General features: G+C 40.0%; 1 protein-coding gene and 1 long non-coding RNA gene across 3 annotated transcripts in view; both read left to right on the plus strand.

The window, feature by feature from the left end:
- Positions 1–15,436, plus strand: part of RAB6A (RAB6A, member RAS oncogene family) — a 66,884-nt gene that overhangs the window by 10,511 nt on the left and 40,937 nt on the right. The gene's annotated exons all lie outside the window — the stretch shown is intronic.
- On the plus strand, positions 4,253–12,605 carry LOC129735327 (uncharacterized). The gene is made up of 3 exons (XR_008730824.1): positions 4,253–7,134; positions 8,033–8,137; positions 12,169–12,605. It is a non-coding gene; the product is annotated as an uncharacterized LOC129735327 (long non-coding RNA).

Consider the following 15,436-nt stretch of genomic DNA (forward strand, 5'->3'; position numbering starts at 1 on the left):
AACCCCAGAACTTTTTCTATTGGCTATTTGGAACCAAATACCTATCTTTTAAAGACTTTTTTTTTCTTTTTTTTTTATTCTTCCGGATGAATATTAAACCTTGGGTCTGCAGACCCCTCAGGCTCCATGGCCTCTTTCCAAGGCATTTGTGAAATGCAGCTGGGAAGGAACAAGTTTATTGTCAGCTGGCTTAAATCCCTACAGAGAGAAGTCTGTGTCTGTTAGGAAGTTTCTTACAGGCCTGCACATTGAAAGGCTAGAAAATGTTGTGCTGGATTAATGCTGCTTAGTTTGTCTGATTAGCACCATTTGAGTTTGAAGTTCTTAATTTGCAGTGCAGGTGGAGCAGAGGCAGCAGAGTGTCGAAGTGTCCGTGCTGGTGGCCTCTGTTCTGCCCCAGTCCCCAGGAGGAAAGCTGGCAGAGCTCAGGAGCAGAGTTGTGAAGGAGGAACGGGTAGATACATTTCTTGAATTCTTAACATAAGGAACTTGTGGCCAAGTGTTCCCTGGACTCTTGCGAGTGTCTGAGGAGACCAGAGTGTGCAGCTTCTAACACTGTGCTGTTCTCAAGTTCTATGTGTTTCTGGTTTCTGTTGCTAAAAAAAACCCAACAACAAAACTGGTTATTTTTTTTTGGTACTGAAAAAACAGGGTTCTGTGCTGCTCTTGTAACATGCACTGGTATACACATTCTACTCTATTTTGGTATCAGCTCTTTTATCCCTGTGTTACTGTGGAGTTGCATCATACAGGCTAACCCATGTGCATTGTGCAGAGAATTGTGTACCTCTGGTTATTTTTGCACCGGTCCCCGGGTACTCTTGACAGCCATCCTTGTCAACTTGGATCAGCAAATGCTGACTGAATTCACTTTGTGGAGAGGTGTGCTTAATGAAAGCACACAGAATGTACTCGGTGCATTTTTTTTTTTTCCCTACAAGCTGCCGCCTCAGAAGCCAGACTGCATCAACCTTAAATCAGGACTATTTTAAGATCTTGTTCGAGCTTTGTTCTGAAGAAATAGTCACCTGTGGTCTGCCTGAAGAATGAGTTTGAGAGGAGAGCTCTCGTGTGGAAAGCATAAAGGTCATGTCTTAGTCCTCGCAGAGCTGCCCAGAAGGTGGTAGGTTCTGGGAGTAAGATAGATTCACTGAAGAGAAGGCTATATGCAGCTCTCCACCACCCCCCCCCCCCCTTTTTTTTTTCCTTCTCTCCCAGGCAGGACAAAAGTTGCTGCAGTGTGAAAAGGCAGAATTTTCTTTAGGGTAGGGTAGGTAGTCATGAGAAGAGGGAGCGGGAGGTGGTCTTTGCTTGTTTTGCCAGCTGGTTAATGGTGCTAGGGAAATATAAGGCAAAATGTAAATTAAAGGATAGAGGGAAGGGAAGTCTATAGTAAACCCTAGCATTTTAATAGGTCTCCTGAAACTTTTCTCTTCTGTTGCTTGAAAAGGCTGACTTAGCATTGCTTGTTGTGCTTTCAAGGGCAAAACATTTAGGAAGATAGTGATTGCTTGTTTCAAGGGCTCCATTTAGCATGTGGTACAGGGAAGTGACAACTGCATTCCCTGAGCTAGATGATAGCATATGCTGCTCTAGCTTGCATCAGAATAGTGTTTAGTGCTCAAAAGAGTAGAAGCCATGAATGTTTCACTCCAGAAATGTGTACTTGGGTGGCCACCCATTTTAACTCCTCACTTCTGCAGCTATTCTCTGCCTGATGGTACTGCCATCTTAGCATTACTTTCCATAGCTATAGAAGGTCTTGTGTGTCCTATACCATGATACTGTGAAGGAGGAATTTCTTCTGTGAGATGGATTTAATCTATGTTATCTTCTCGAGTACTGCATTCAGCACTGGGGCACCCAACACAGACCTGTTGAAGCGGGCCCGTCAGAGGCCACGGAGCTGGTCAGAGGGCGGGAGCCCCTCTGCTGTGGGGACAGGCTGGGAGAGCTGGGGCTGTGCAGCCTGGGGAGGAGAAGGCTGCGGGGAGACCTTAGAGCAGCTCCCAGTGCCTGGAGGGGCCGACAGGAAAGCTGGGGAGGGGCTTTGGGCAAGGGCAGGGAGTGGTGGGACAGGGGGGAATGGCTTGAAGCTGAGAGAGGGGAGATTTAGGTTGGACATGAGGAAGAAACCCTTCCCCGTGAGGGCGGCGAGGCGCTGGCCCAGGCTGCCCAGAGCAGCTGTGGGTGCCCCATCCCTGGCAGGGCTCAAGGCCAGGCTGGACGGGGCTGGGAGCAGCCTGGGCTGGGGGGAGGGGGCCCTGTGGCAGGGGAACTGGAACAAGATGATCTTCAAGGTCTCACCTAAACCATTCTATGTTGATTCTCTCTCATGACTGCAGTCTGTTATGTGGGGTTTTACCTAGTTTTCTCTAACCTGCTGGTGCTGGTTGCGTCTTGTAATACAGTTTATTGGATTTATCTGACTTCAGCTTATTAAATCGTGCAAGTAATACTTAACATGGGGTGGAGGGAGACTACATAGGCGCAGAGGACAAAGACAGAGGTTGTACTCTGCATACTTGGATGGGAAATGGGAAGATAAACATTTGAAGTCCCATAGTGGTGTCAGTTAAAGGCTGCATGCTTAGTAGCAGTTACCAAGATTTCTTTTGTCAGGCTTCCTGTTTACACAGATAGCTCCTGGCAGGAGGAATGGTGGTATCCATATTTGCCAAGCTTGCACCTGGGCTGAAGACGTTGTCTACCTGAACTACTAGTGCTGTAAATCCTTATTAGGAGGGGATCCGGTTGTGCCTTGACATTGTGGAAACGTGGTGTCAGGTAATTGTGGGTCTGAGGAACCCAAATGAACTTAGGAAGAAAAGCCGGGAATAGATAATGTTCAAGCACAATGACAGATGTAGAGGTAACGGATGTCCTAAAGCTGTATTTCTTAGTGGCTGCAGAGAGAAGGGTTTAATTAGGAAGGCAGCATCTGTAGGAAAAGATGGTGAACCAAACTTCAGATAATCAAATATTACAGGGAAATACTCGGGTCAAAGAAGCACATTCAGCTGCTTTTGTTTGCAGAAATATGACTTCTTCCCCATGCTTTCTCCAAAGGCAGTAGAATAGGGAGAGACAGATGGGCTATTTTTTGAAAATTCAGATTATTCCTATCATGGCAGTGAATCTGGCTCTTACTTCAAAGAGAAGATAGTGGAGACAGCACAGATCTTTTTTCATCCAAGGTTAAGGGTTAGCCACGGTTGTATATAGAGACATCTGCGTGGCAGAGGATGGAGACACGTTCACACCAACAGTGACCAATATGGTCTTGAGGTGTGGGGAACAGGCCAGCTTTGGATAACCTGGAAGGAGATTGCAGGTGATCTCTAAATAAAAGACTTGCAAAACCCAAAGAAACTTTTGGATAATTGAAACAATTGAAAACCTAGTGATTTAGGGAAAGGAAGTGCTTCTGTTTGGCTTTTATGTATAAAGTTATATATATAATGTATGAGGGGATGTTGCAGTATAAAAAGTGAAGTGCAATGCACTAAATTCTTGCAGCTGTTCAGGCAGAAATTACATTAGAATGCCTTCAGTGACATTTTACAGAAATTAATAATCCAGTTCGTTATCTTAAAAGATAATACTTTGCAAGTCTGTATTGTGCCTTTTCATTACAGGCTTCATTGAGATTCTTGTTTGCTTTAAGTGTCCAGAATCTCGGATTTCTGTAATACAGGTATTTTGAGTAGGGAAGAAGAGAATATTTTTTTTTCTTACAGGGAGCTGAAACCTCTCTCAGAAGGGCGTAGAAGGCTGTATAGATGTTTGAAGTGGAGGAGCTTCCTGTTACAAAGAAGTGGGACTCTTATCTACTCAGATCATCTTTAATAAAATGGTTGCCACCGATTACAATCGGAATGGAACCTTGGGTGACTAGCTTGGATGTCATCTGGTATCGGGCATTTGCTTTATTGTGAGTAAATTTTACCCCTACTTATCTGCATTTTAATAGGGGAAGAGAATTACTGTGCTTTATGTAGGTGTTAGGAGGGTGATGTTTCCCATCAAACTTAGGTGATTTTACTGATTTAAAGCAAGAATTCCTTAAACTATGAGCATCCTTCCAATAAACTTTCTCAGATCTCCTTCCTCCATGGAGATGTGTTGTCCTTAAAGGTGCAAAATTCAAACACTTTTTTTATAGTCCTAGCACTCCCTCTACAATCCTGGAAAGAATGTTTTAGAAAAAAAAAAAAGTCTAAGCTTAGTTAGTGTCTGTATTTGTGAGGCCCTGCCTAACCAGGGAGTCTTTCAGAGTAAGTGAATGAGAATCCCATGCTGAGTGATCTGTTGTTAGCTTACAAGGCCTCTTGGTTTGGTTTAGTTTGTCTGGTTAGCACCTTTCCTGAAGGGTTGCTTGGTTTTACTGATGTGGTTCTTGTAGTTATCACTTCCACATTAACATGTCAGAATTTTGGGGGTTCAAAGCTGCGAAGGAGTTAGTGAGGGATTTTTCATGGTTTAGAACCATGTGGGTGATTCAGCTAAATGTAAAGGTAGGCAATGGTTCACTTGTCCTTCCGTAACCTGTATTTGATCTATATGTATGAGAACTAGCTAATGAAGACTGCTTTTCTCCCTGTTTCTCAGTAGTTCCAGGAGAGGAATCCACTTCTGCTGTCTTGGGAGAAGTCTGAGGCTTGCCATGGGTCACACATCTTCTGAAACAGGCCAATCCTATGTTTCTCTTTTTTGCCCTGAGATGAATGGAATCGTTCCAAATGGAAGCTGAATTATTCAGATTCCTCTCTTCAGTGTTGTCTGAGCATGGAATACCAATTAAAATGTTAATTTAGCATTATCACAAGACCCACTTTGATATTATGGAGGTGTCTAGAAGTTCGAACTGCCTTGCTTAGACTGAGCTCTTCCAGGTTTTTATTCATAGCATTCAATTTCCTAACATATTTGCTATGTCTGAATAGAACCTGTCTCAGTTTTGCAGTTGAAAACACCTCTGATGAGTTAATTAACCACTGTTGAGATGTTTTTGAATGGAAGCATTTTATGTGTTGTCCTGTTTGCAGTATTTAATGAATACTTTCTGTGGGACTCTCCCTAGACAGGTTAGTCAAAACCTTTGAGTCTTGTGATTCAATTGCTATGTTACTGCTGGAGCCCATTTGCCTGCATAGTTCCTGAGAGGACAAATTTTTTTTCTTAAAGGTTAAACTGCTTAGTCTAGAAACTTCTTTACAGTGCCTTAAGAATTTTGATAAAAATAACTGTCAGATATTGTCCTATTTTTCCCCCAATTTTTTTCATGAAATTTGTATACTCCAGGAGCAATCCTGAAGGCTGTACTGTTCTGTGTTGCTAGTGTCTAATAAATGAACTTTTCCTTCTTTAAGACTATGTATAGAGTACTCTTTATGGGCTGCTCTAGAACGAGGGCTGAGGTGTCTCCTTGTTTCAGTAGCCTTGTCTGTCATCAGCGCTTTGTGTCCTATCTAGTTAAGCTTTCAAGTGGGAAGCATAACAGCTCAAACTAGAGGAAAAAACAAGAATCTGAAGGTTAAACCTCAAGTGACAGGAATTGGCATGTTCCGGGATGTCTGTGCTGGGAAGATGGGACAGATGTGCTAGCTCCTCAACTGGACTCAAATAGTTTGCCTTTAATAGGCAACATTATAAATAATTTTGGGATATTTTCATCTGGTTTAGGGTGTCTAATTTGAAATTTTCCTCCTTTTTTCTCCCTAAACTTCATTGGAAAATTTTAATACAGCCACCAGTGTAGAGTTCAATGTCACACTTTCTTAGATGGAAAACTGGAGATTTTACAAACACTCAGGTTATTAAAATAATGCTTATACAGTGTTGAGGCATGAGGTGGGCACGGTAGGCTTAAAAAATCAGCTGATTTTGATGCAGTCATGCTGTGATAATAAAACATGCAGAGGGAATTCAGTTTTATTGCGGTGTACCTGCAATGACTTCACATTTTTGTAGAATCTTTTTACATGTTGAACTAGCAGAACTCCTTGCATGTAACCTGTTCAGTCAAGCGCTTGATTTACCATCTCTGTTTGGGGCTGCTCCTAAAAGACAGAAAATGCTGTCTTGCTTCAGTAGTTCTGAGAACTAAAGTTAAGGTAAAGCAATGACTATTGAACTTCTTCCCAATTTCTCTGTTCAGTTTTGGCTTTTTGTAAGGATTTTTTGGGGGTCAATTTCTTGGAAAAAATATGATGAACATTATATTAAATTTGTTAATAGACTGAATTAAAACTTCATGTGTAGTTATGCAACACAGTTACTTGAAGCAGCTGAACACATCCTCATCAAGGCTTTCTACAACTTGTGTCAGTTCAGTAGCATTCATTGACTTTCACTGTCAATGAAAGTAGGTTGAAGAAATCTCTTAGGGGCAGTCATGATGGTGTGCCTTCATGACTGCAAAAAATCCGAGTACTAATATGCTTTTACAATTGAAAAAAGAGCCTTTTCCCCTTGTAGCTCTTGAGACTTGTCAATCTGTTTTTTTCTCCTGTTGATATCTGTCTGTATTTTCTGGTTTCTGGAGCGGATGTGATTCCTTTTGTATCTGAATGCAGCTTTTCATGTACATCAATGAAATCCAAACAGTATTTATGGTGATTATACTGTTGTTCTTAGATAACATTCCCAAAAGTACCAACATCTAGAGAATACTGGACCATATTTATCCATATTTAGGCCAAGGCAGATCTTTCTGGTGTGTACATCTTCTGAAGGAATAGAAATATATTCACATCTTAGTCTTTGACAGTCTCAGTGCAGGAGCGAATCGCACAGGTGATTTTTGATCAAGACTTCTTTTAGGGAAGAAGCATCAAACACTTTATTGCAGTTCAGTTTTGTAACCAATTTTAAATTGTAATTAAACATTAATGCAGAATGACTTCATTCTATTCTTAGGCTGTTTACTATTAAGCTGCTGTTCATTTTTCTGAATGTTATGCCTTAAATTAAAAGATGCAAGACCACTGGAATTTGAATGCTGTGAAGGTTAGAGTGAAAAGTAACCCATGACTGTACAGACCCCCTGGGACTGTAGCAAAGAAGAAAAGGAAGATAATGGGAGGTTTTTCAGGAAGGAGCCTAACTAGCAGCTGAACTTGTTGGTTTCAGGTAGGAAATCATTAGACATAGTAACATCTCTTCACTGATGTAATTTCTAGTGTATGTATTACGATTATCATTAATACTGAAATCTCAGGAGATGATGAATGATGCAAAGAAAAATTCAGGATTTCTGAAAGTATTTAACTATTATTATTGTGTTATGTTCCTCATATATTAAGATGTATCGTTCAATGGTGGCAGAGAAATGGACATTATACTTTGTGGTGCCTCGCCACAGAGATAATGAAACAGATAACTCTGCAGGGAAATGTCAGCAGCGCAATATAATTCTGAAGAATCCAGAAGAGTATTCTCATATTAGATGATACATTAGTCTATCATTTTTAATTTATCCTATTTTAACGAAAGTTATTTTTGGAAAACATTGTTATGTTTGAGGATTTATACACAGATTCCTGTGTAAAATGTCCATGAATATGGTTAGTTCTGGAAACAAGTACAGTGTTAAAGGTATTTAAATTGGAAATTCATTATTATCTTTTGAATGTCTACCTTGTTGTTTTCAAAATGTTTCTGTGGTGATTAGTTTTCATTCAAATTGAGAACTCAGTGGTAGCAAAATCTGGAAATCTAGTTGAAGGGGTGTCTTCTCTTGCTACTCTCTCACTTTCTCCTCACTGAATATGAGCATATGTTTCATTAAAAACATGGGTTGTACTTTTTGCTCATACTCACCTAAAGCTTACTGATGTTTGGAGAGGTGAAGTCCTGAATATTTATTTTTACTCTTAAGATGCTCATTCCAAAAGCAATTGTAATTGCAAGAGAGGGAAACAATTGTGTTGATTCTGACTTAATGTCAGTATAAAATATTTGGAGCAGTCGTCTGAATTTGGAAATGTCATTTTTATAATAACTCTTTTGCTTGAATCTTGTTGTCCAGGTGATGGAGGAGCTCAGTGCAGGGCAACAGAGCTACTCATTGAAGAGCACATCCATGCTTCTCATGTAATGTCTGTCCAGAGTGGCTTAATTACTTTTGATCTGTGTATGTAGCATTTTACATCTTCCAAGTGTTTTACAAGCAGATAATTAGGTATTTAAAAATAAAATACTGAGCTGTAAAGATTGGATCTTATGAATGATTAATTACTGAAGGTCTCCTTGTGGATTTTTGCTCAGTGCTGCACTTGTTTTTAATGGGGTATCTGAACGATGTAGCCTATATGTAGTATCTGCATCAAAAAGTAAATTAATCCCCATAGGCTTTAACTGCCATCATATGTAAAGTGAATATTAAGCTATCCTTGCATGACAGTAGTAAAACTTAAATACTGGTCTTTTAAACTTGATAGGTTCAAATTTTTGTGTAAGAAGGAAATGGACCCTTAAAGCAGTTGCAATAATAAAAACAACCCCAACCAAACCACCACCCAGTTAATAAACAAGCCTGCAGTTAAAATTAAAGGCAGAGTAAATATTTAATGGGTCAAACTTTCAGCCTTTTGCCTTTATTCTATGAATCTAGCTTCAAAACAATAGATTAGGCTAGAAGTGACTTGGTATTTGTATATATTACATGTCTCAGTAATACATTTGTTGTTTCACCAAAATGCTTAGCAGCATAACTTTACAAGAGCTCTCTTGGAAACAACCTGACCTACCCAAGTTCTAAGGCTGTTTAGCAAAGTTGAAGTTGCCTTAGCATTTGCAATGTGTACTAGTGTGTTTATGCTGTGAAAAATACGCATAAATGGGAATTGAAATTCTGTCTGAAATTTTGTGTAACATTAATGCATAAAAGTAGAAGTACATTGTCTATGATATTCTATTAACAACCATATTTTTTTTCTTCCTTTGCTTGTACTCCAAGCACCTCATGAAGCATTGGTATAATTGCATTTCTGCCTGGACTGGAGACATTGTGAGGATGAGGTGTCTCTAAAAGAGTTTAATTTGTCTGAATGTGCTCGTAGCAAAGCTGTGTGTTTCATCATTGAATAGCTTGGAACCAAGTAGAGTTATTCTGAAATTTCCACCCCAACGCCACAATCCAAAATTGGTACTTTGTCCCAAAATTGGTTAAATAGTCCCTTAATAATACAGAGTGTTGTGGGGACTTGGAGTAACAACTAAACAGGATGTTTTAGTAAAAAGCAGATACTAAATAGCATCTATTGTGACTCTTTGAACTCCTGTTTACTGTCCAGCTTAGAGGCCACCTGAATCGCAGCTCAGAGGAGATAGCTCTGTGGTACCAGCAGTCTGCCATATTTTTCCAAGGCTGTCACTTTAGAGCCTGAATTAATGTTTAGTTACTGATTTGCTGAGAATATAAAATGAATTTAATCTTTCTCCAGTAGGACTTACTAGAATCCTTTTCCACATGCTTACCTCTGTGCCATTTTGTCTTTAGTAATGAAATTATGCAAGATTTATTAATTTTTTGATTTTAAACTGAATCTTGTAAATGCTCATACTCTGGCTTAGGGACTGGCAGCCATTCCCAGCTAAATTGCAACAGGAATGAAGCAGACTTCGCTGCTAAAGATCAAGTACGGTTCTTCCTCCTTCCCCTTGCTCATTATTCTCCAACTCCTTTGCCTCCCAAATTTGGTTTTAAATGGTTTTTTTTCACCGAAGTGTACATATAAATGTAACTTAGCTTAATATTGAAGGTGGTTGTACAGTCTGAAGTGAATTACTGCTCTGTGTTGGGTGAAATCCAGTGTTTAAAAGCAGTGAGGAGTCCAGAAGACATGACTTTGCAAGAACTACTGCTGCTGTTCCATCACCTTTTTAAAAAAAAATCACTCTTGAGATGCAGGAGGAGCTTCCCGATAACATTTCCTGCATGGGATGTCTTCTGCTTTCCAATCTGTGCTTACCTCCTCCTTGCTGGCTTAGTTGCTGATTAGGTCCACCCGAAACTCTCTTCCTTACATTGACCTGCAGATGAGAGCGCCTTCTTTCACTGCTGTGCCTTGCCGCTAAGTTTTAAATAGAGGCTGTGATCCGTGGTCTTCTGTACTACTGAATCTTTCTTCTTCTTTAGCTTCATGGTCATCCAGACTTGACCAGAAGATCCTTTGGACATGTTTACAGTATTTCCAAGTGCTTTTAGTTTTGTAGAGGTGCTGCTTTGTGTTATTGATATTTATGCTGAGGCTCAAAGAGCCTTACTTCTGAGGCATTTAGTGAGCGGTTAAAATAATCAAGTCCTTTGGAGAATATTTTAAGCCTAATTGGAAACTTGTTTTAAAAGCTTTAACAATGTAAGATAAGGAAAGCTAAATCTTCAGCCTGTGATGAAAAATATCCTCATGAGACTGTAAATGTTGGTTGTTTTTTTATTAAGAGACTGCGCAGCAGTCTTTGAAATATAGAGGTGACCTGTGAGTACCTTTAGTTAATTAACCAAGCTTAATACCTTCCCCCCTCATTTTCCTGGATATCCCACATAGCAAATGTGAGTGTATTGTTCATGCTTCCTGTTTTCTGTTTGGTTTTAATCTCATCTGCGTGGCAACTGTGGGCAAGAATAGTTATACCCTTCAGGATGTTTCTTTGAAAATACTTAAAATAAGTGTCATCAAGAGGTGACAATTTCCCTTTTAGAAATATGTAAAGGTTTAATAGTCTCATACTTGAGACTCCTCCTACACATGCTCTTGAAATATGAGGGCTTTTTTAACAAGAATTTTGGTGACTGTGTGAAAGGCAGTCCTGTATCTTCCTGCTGCTTCTAACGTAATGAACCAGTGCTTAAAGTCAGGAGTAGAAACCTATTTCCAGAATCCATTCTGCAGAGTCATAGCATTAAAAAAAGAGTACTGTAACAAAACTAATGCAGGCTCTTATGAAAGTGAAAGGAATTGTTTGTTTCCAGTTGAGCAGATTTCACTCACAGTTGCTTTAGCATAATTTTACTTGTACGCGCTCTCACCCGTGGCCTCAAAAGGATCAAGATATGTGCCCAAGTGCTGTGGCCAGAGTTGCTTGATGGGATATATGAATCCTCATCATGTGTCTTGGATTCTTCTTGATTTTGTGACACTGATACTTGTGGCCTGTAGTTGTTTTCCTTTTAGGAGCTAAGACTGTTTGGGACCTTTTCCTCCAGGTATTTTGTTTCATTCCTCCTATGGTTTGGGCAAAATTCCTGAGTCTCCTTGTTCTTTTGTTTTCCTTATCTGGGGACTTTACTAGGCTCCAGTTCTTGATCTTCTTGTTACCTTATCTTAGGTTTATTCTTCCTCTTCTTGCTCTGTGGTCATTTGAATGAAACCACATTTACCATGCTATGTAGCAATTAGTGTCTGCAATTCTGTTAATCCTTCTTCTGTTGTTTCCTGTTATTGCACATGCTTACCTGCATATTTCCTTTTACCCTCTTAGTATCTTAGTTACAGGTCTTCACAAGTTTTATAACTCTCTTCCCCCAAGGAAAACCTCCTAGATTGGTCTGCTATAGACAGTAGAAGACAGTTTCTGGCTTCTACACCAGCTTAAAGGGTTGTCTGTCATTCAGAAATGGGCAGGATTCTACTTCTTCAAAATTCAGTTGCTTTCAGCCCTATTTAAGCAGAATATTTGGCTCTACTGTACAAAATGATGGGAGATTCAGAACTCTGAAAGTAAGATGACAGATGTTCTCACTAACAGAAAACTGGAAGTCTTCCTTGTAAAGTGGCGTTGTGTAACTTCCCAGATGCTTGGTGTTACACCAGATGAGGAAAACTGAAATTGCCTGAAGGTCGTCCTCTTGTGACATTAACTTTGGTTCTGTTGTTTTTAGAAATCTTTTAAACTGTAAAAATAGCACTGGTTATGTTATGTGATTGACTTGGAACTCTTCTGCAGAAAACTAGACTAGTGGCTTAATCTTCAGAACATGAGGCCTGTATTTTAAAATGAATTTTTATAGCCATGCTTAAGAGGTAACGTTTACATGCTTTTTATTTTACTCTTGACAGAGTAATCTAACTATCATATTTTGCTTTCTGTAATTTTAATAGACTTGTTCCTTCCTGTTCAGTAGTGAGGGGCTGACTCTTGTTTATTTATTCTTTTCTACAGGTTAGTGAGTGTGGTGGAAACCCCCCAGCTTTAATATGAAAACTCTGCAGTGTGCCACTTAATGGTTTAAAACCTCACAGCTGAAAAGTCTGTAAACTGAGTGGTTATGAGATGGAACTAGAGGACTGACCCATATTCAGTGTTTCATTTCTTCATTGCCGTGACTGAGCAAATAGAACGAGATTTTTTTGCTTTGTGCTTTCATGTATTTCCTATTTCAGAAAGAAAAGTAAAGCTAATTAGTGACAAAACCCGCAAGAGTTAATGAATTTATTTATCGCCATGTATTTTTGTCACTGTCACAAGGTTTGATGTGTATCCCAAGGGAAATCTTGCCCATGCATTGATAATCAGTCATATTGTTCTACTTTTATCAACTATGCCAGTGCTTATTAGGATTTACTTAGTGGAAAAAAGTACTGACTTTTAAGTCATTAAAGTTGTGACTGGTCTCTGCAGATTTTTTTTTTTTTTTGACTTCTGTGAACCTTTCATATACCAAAATACAAAGAGGAGCCTTGTGCAGCTTTACATGTCTAGGCTGCGCCTTCTACTCGGGCCTGCTACAAGCCATTAATGAGCAGTCTCAGTACGTGGCTTAGTTTATTACTGAATAAATAAAGATACCAAACTCCAGGTAAAACTAACATGCATCTCCCTCAAGAAAAAAGTGTAGTACTGAATAAAAGAGGATTCTAACATGTCTAAAGAAAGCAAACAGGCTAATGTTGACTTAAAGATTGATAGTAGAAGGTACCTTTTTCTGCCTCTTTTCTTGTTAGCTACTGCCAAACTTTAAATACAAGTGACAATCCTTTGTTTCTCTTGCTGGTCTTAAAATGCCTAAAGACAGCATAAAACACATCTGTATGGTGCTAAACACTTAGATTGATGGCACAGCAGGCTTTTATCCAGTCATCCTTCAATATCTAGCCATGGTCTGTAAAAGTTACTTTGTTTTTCATAGTGTGGCATTTGGATATTGGTGGGGTGGCTATGTGAAAGGTAGGATCCTTTGGGAGAACTGTTACTCTGCTCGTTAGAGGCAATTTCTTGTTCGTTTTCTGTCCCTTGGGAATGTGTATGTGAGGCTTAACATGCACTCTGAAGTAATGCTGAGCCTGTCACATAATTGTATTGGGTAGCACATATGTAGCCTTTCAGGAGCTGTGGCATCATGGATGCTGAGGCTAGCTGAAGCAAGATTTGGGGTGTGCTACTTAAAAGCTGCCAGAACAGCCTCACCATGCTATTCACTAATAGGAGTTGTGCAAAAGGACCCTGGAGCCAGAAGGACCAGTGTTTCGTGTCCAGGAGAGCTAGGCAGGTGGTTCTCTGACCTGTATAAGGAGGCTGTTCATTTTTCATACAGTACAGTCATGCTTTTAATATTTTGGGCTTTGCCTTGTGACACCGGGCGTTCTCTTGAGTGTTTCCTGAGTGTTGGCTGAGAATTGCCTGTCCCCTGCCTGTTGCAGAGATGGTCTGAACGAGCGATTTGCAGGCTCTGTGTCCCAGCACTGCAGTCTGAAGTCAAGAGAGAGGCTCTGGAGCCAGTTGCAAGGACAGTATTGTCCACACTTTCCCAAAAGTCTTCTAGAGGTGTTAGTAGATCTTGATCAACAGAGCCCAAAGACATAAAATCCTTGAACATTTGCTTTGTTAAAAGGGTGGTATGAAAATTTGAGCAACCTGGAGATGCTAAGCTGTTAAAATAATGCAGTGAGCCAGCTCGGGGGTCAAAGTGGAAGGAGGAATCTTTTAGTGACCTGTGACTGTAAGAGCTCTCCCAAAGGAACAAGGGACTTTTCCGCTTATTGATGTCTGCTTGCATTTATTTCAGTGGCAGAAATGACACTGTTCATAGTTACTCTTGAGCATTTTTTCTCAGTGCTAAGAGCACGTTCCCTTGGGGAAGGGAAGTCTTACTTGAGGTTTTTAGAACGAAAAGCAATAAAGTTGGTACTAACCAATGTCTAGTGGAAGGTGTCCCTGCTTGTGGTAGGGAGGGCGGACAAGGTGATCTTTAAAGATTCTTTCCAACCCAAGCCATTCTGTAAGAACTGTTGCCAAATTTTCATAGAAAACTGAAATAGTGTACAACAGGAATGAGACTGGGAAAATGTATAGTACAAGATTAGGAATAAAATGAAAACTTTTTCATTTAAGGAAAAACAGCAGTCTTTTAATAGCTTTCACTAACTAGCTATGCATTCCCTGTTAGAGACTAAGATATATTCAGCTAGGTTTAATCCCAAGTGTGTGTCTATATCCGGATGTTTAGCTCATCTCAAGGCTGGAAACTTCCAGTTTAAGACATGAACCAGTCTTGAACTGCTGGGTTTTGGGAAGCTGCTCCTCCCTGTTTTGGAGAGAGAGAGGATCTCAAGTTGTGCAAAGTTTCTCTGCATTGAATTGTATTGGCTTTTCCTTAATAACAGGATTGGGAATGTAGTTTCACAGAGCTGATGTTTCCTGTGTATGTCCTATAGTAATATTGAAGAGTAAAAAGAAAATGTCTGGAGCAGAAACTTGACACAAACTAATACTTCAGTTAATACAGATGCAGAACCTTTCAAATCTCCTTTAAAATATTCACAGTTGTCTTGTGGCAGACTGAACTGGATTCATAGAATCTTTTAGGTTGGTAAAGACCTTTGAGATCATTAAGTCCAACCGTTAACCCAGCACTGCCAAGGCCACCACTAAACTTCGGCCCTAAGCACATCTACGCTTGTTTTAAACACTTCCAGGGAGGGTGATTCTACCGTGTCCCTGGGCAGCCTGTTCCCGTGCTTGACCACCCTTTCAGGGAAGAAATTTTTCCTAATACTCAATCTAAGTCTACCCTGGTGCAACTTAAGAGGCTGTTTCCTCTTGTCTTGTCACTTGTTACTTGGGAGAGAGTGCCAAGGTCTCCCCTGAGCCTCCTTTTCTCTAGGCTAAACAACCCCAGTTCCCTCAGCTGCTCTTCACAAGACATGCTCTAGGCCCTACAGTTTACTCATGGAGTATGGTACTCCCAAAAACTTAATACTTATGCCAGAATATACAGCAGATTTCTTCTGGAAGACTGTTGCTATAGGCGGGGCAGCTTTTCAGTACTTTGTTCCTCCAGTCTGCACTTCTGTCCTAATCCCTCTGCATGAGGCACCTAAAGCTGTGTGTCAGCATAAATAATCTCTTATCTGCAGGGCTTTAACTAGTGAATAATAATCTTGTCCCTGTTTGATGGGCCAAATATTAAATATATATTGACAGGGACAAC

This window comes from Falco cherrug, chromosome 2 (genome assembly GCF_023634085.1).
Source record: "Falco cherrug isolate bFalChe1 chromosome 2, bFalChe1.pri, whole genome shotgun sequence".
NCBI classification, from domain to species: Eukaryota; Metazoa; Chordata; class Aves; order Falconiformes; family Falconidae; genus Falco; species Falco cherrug.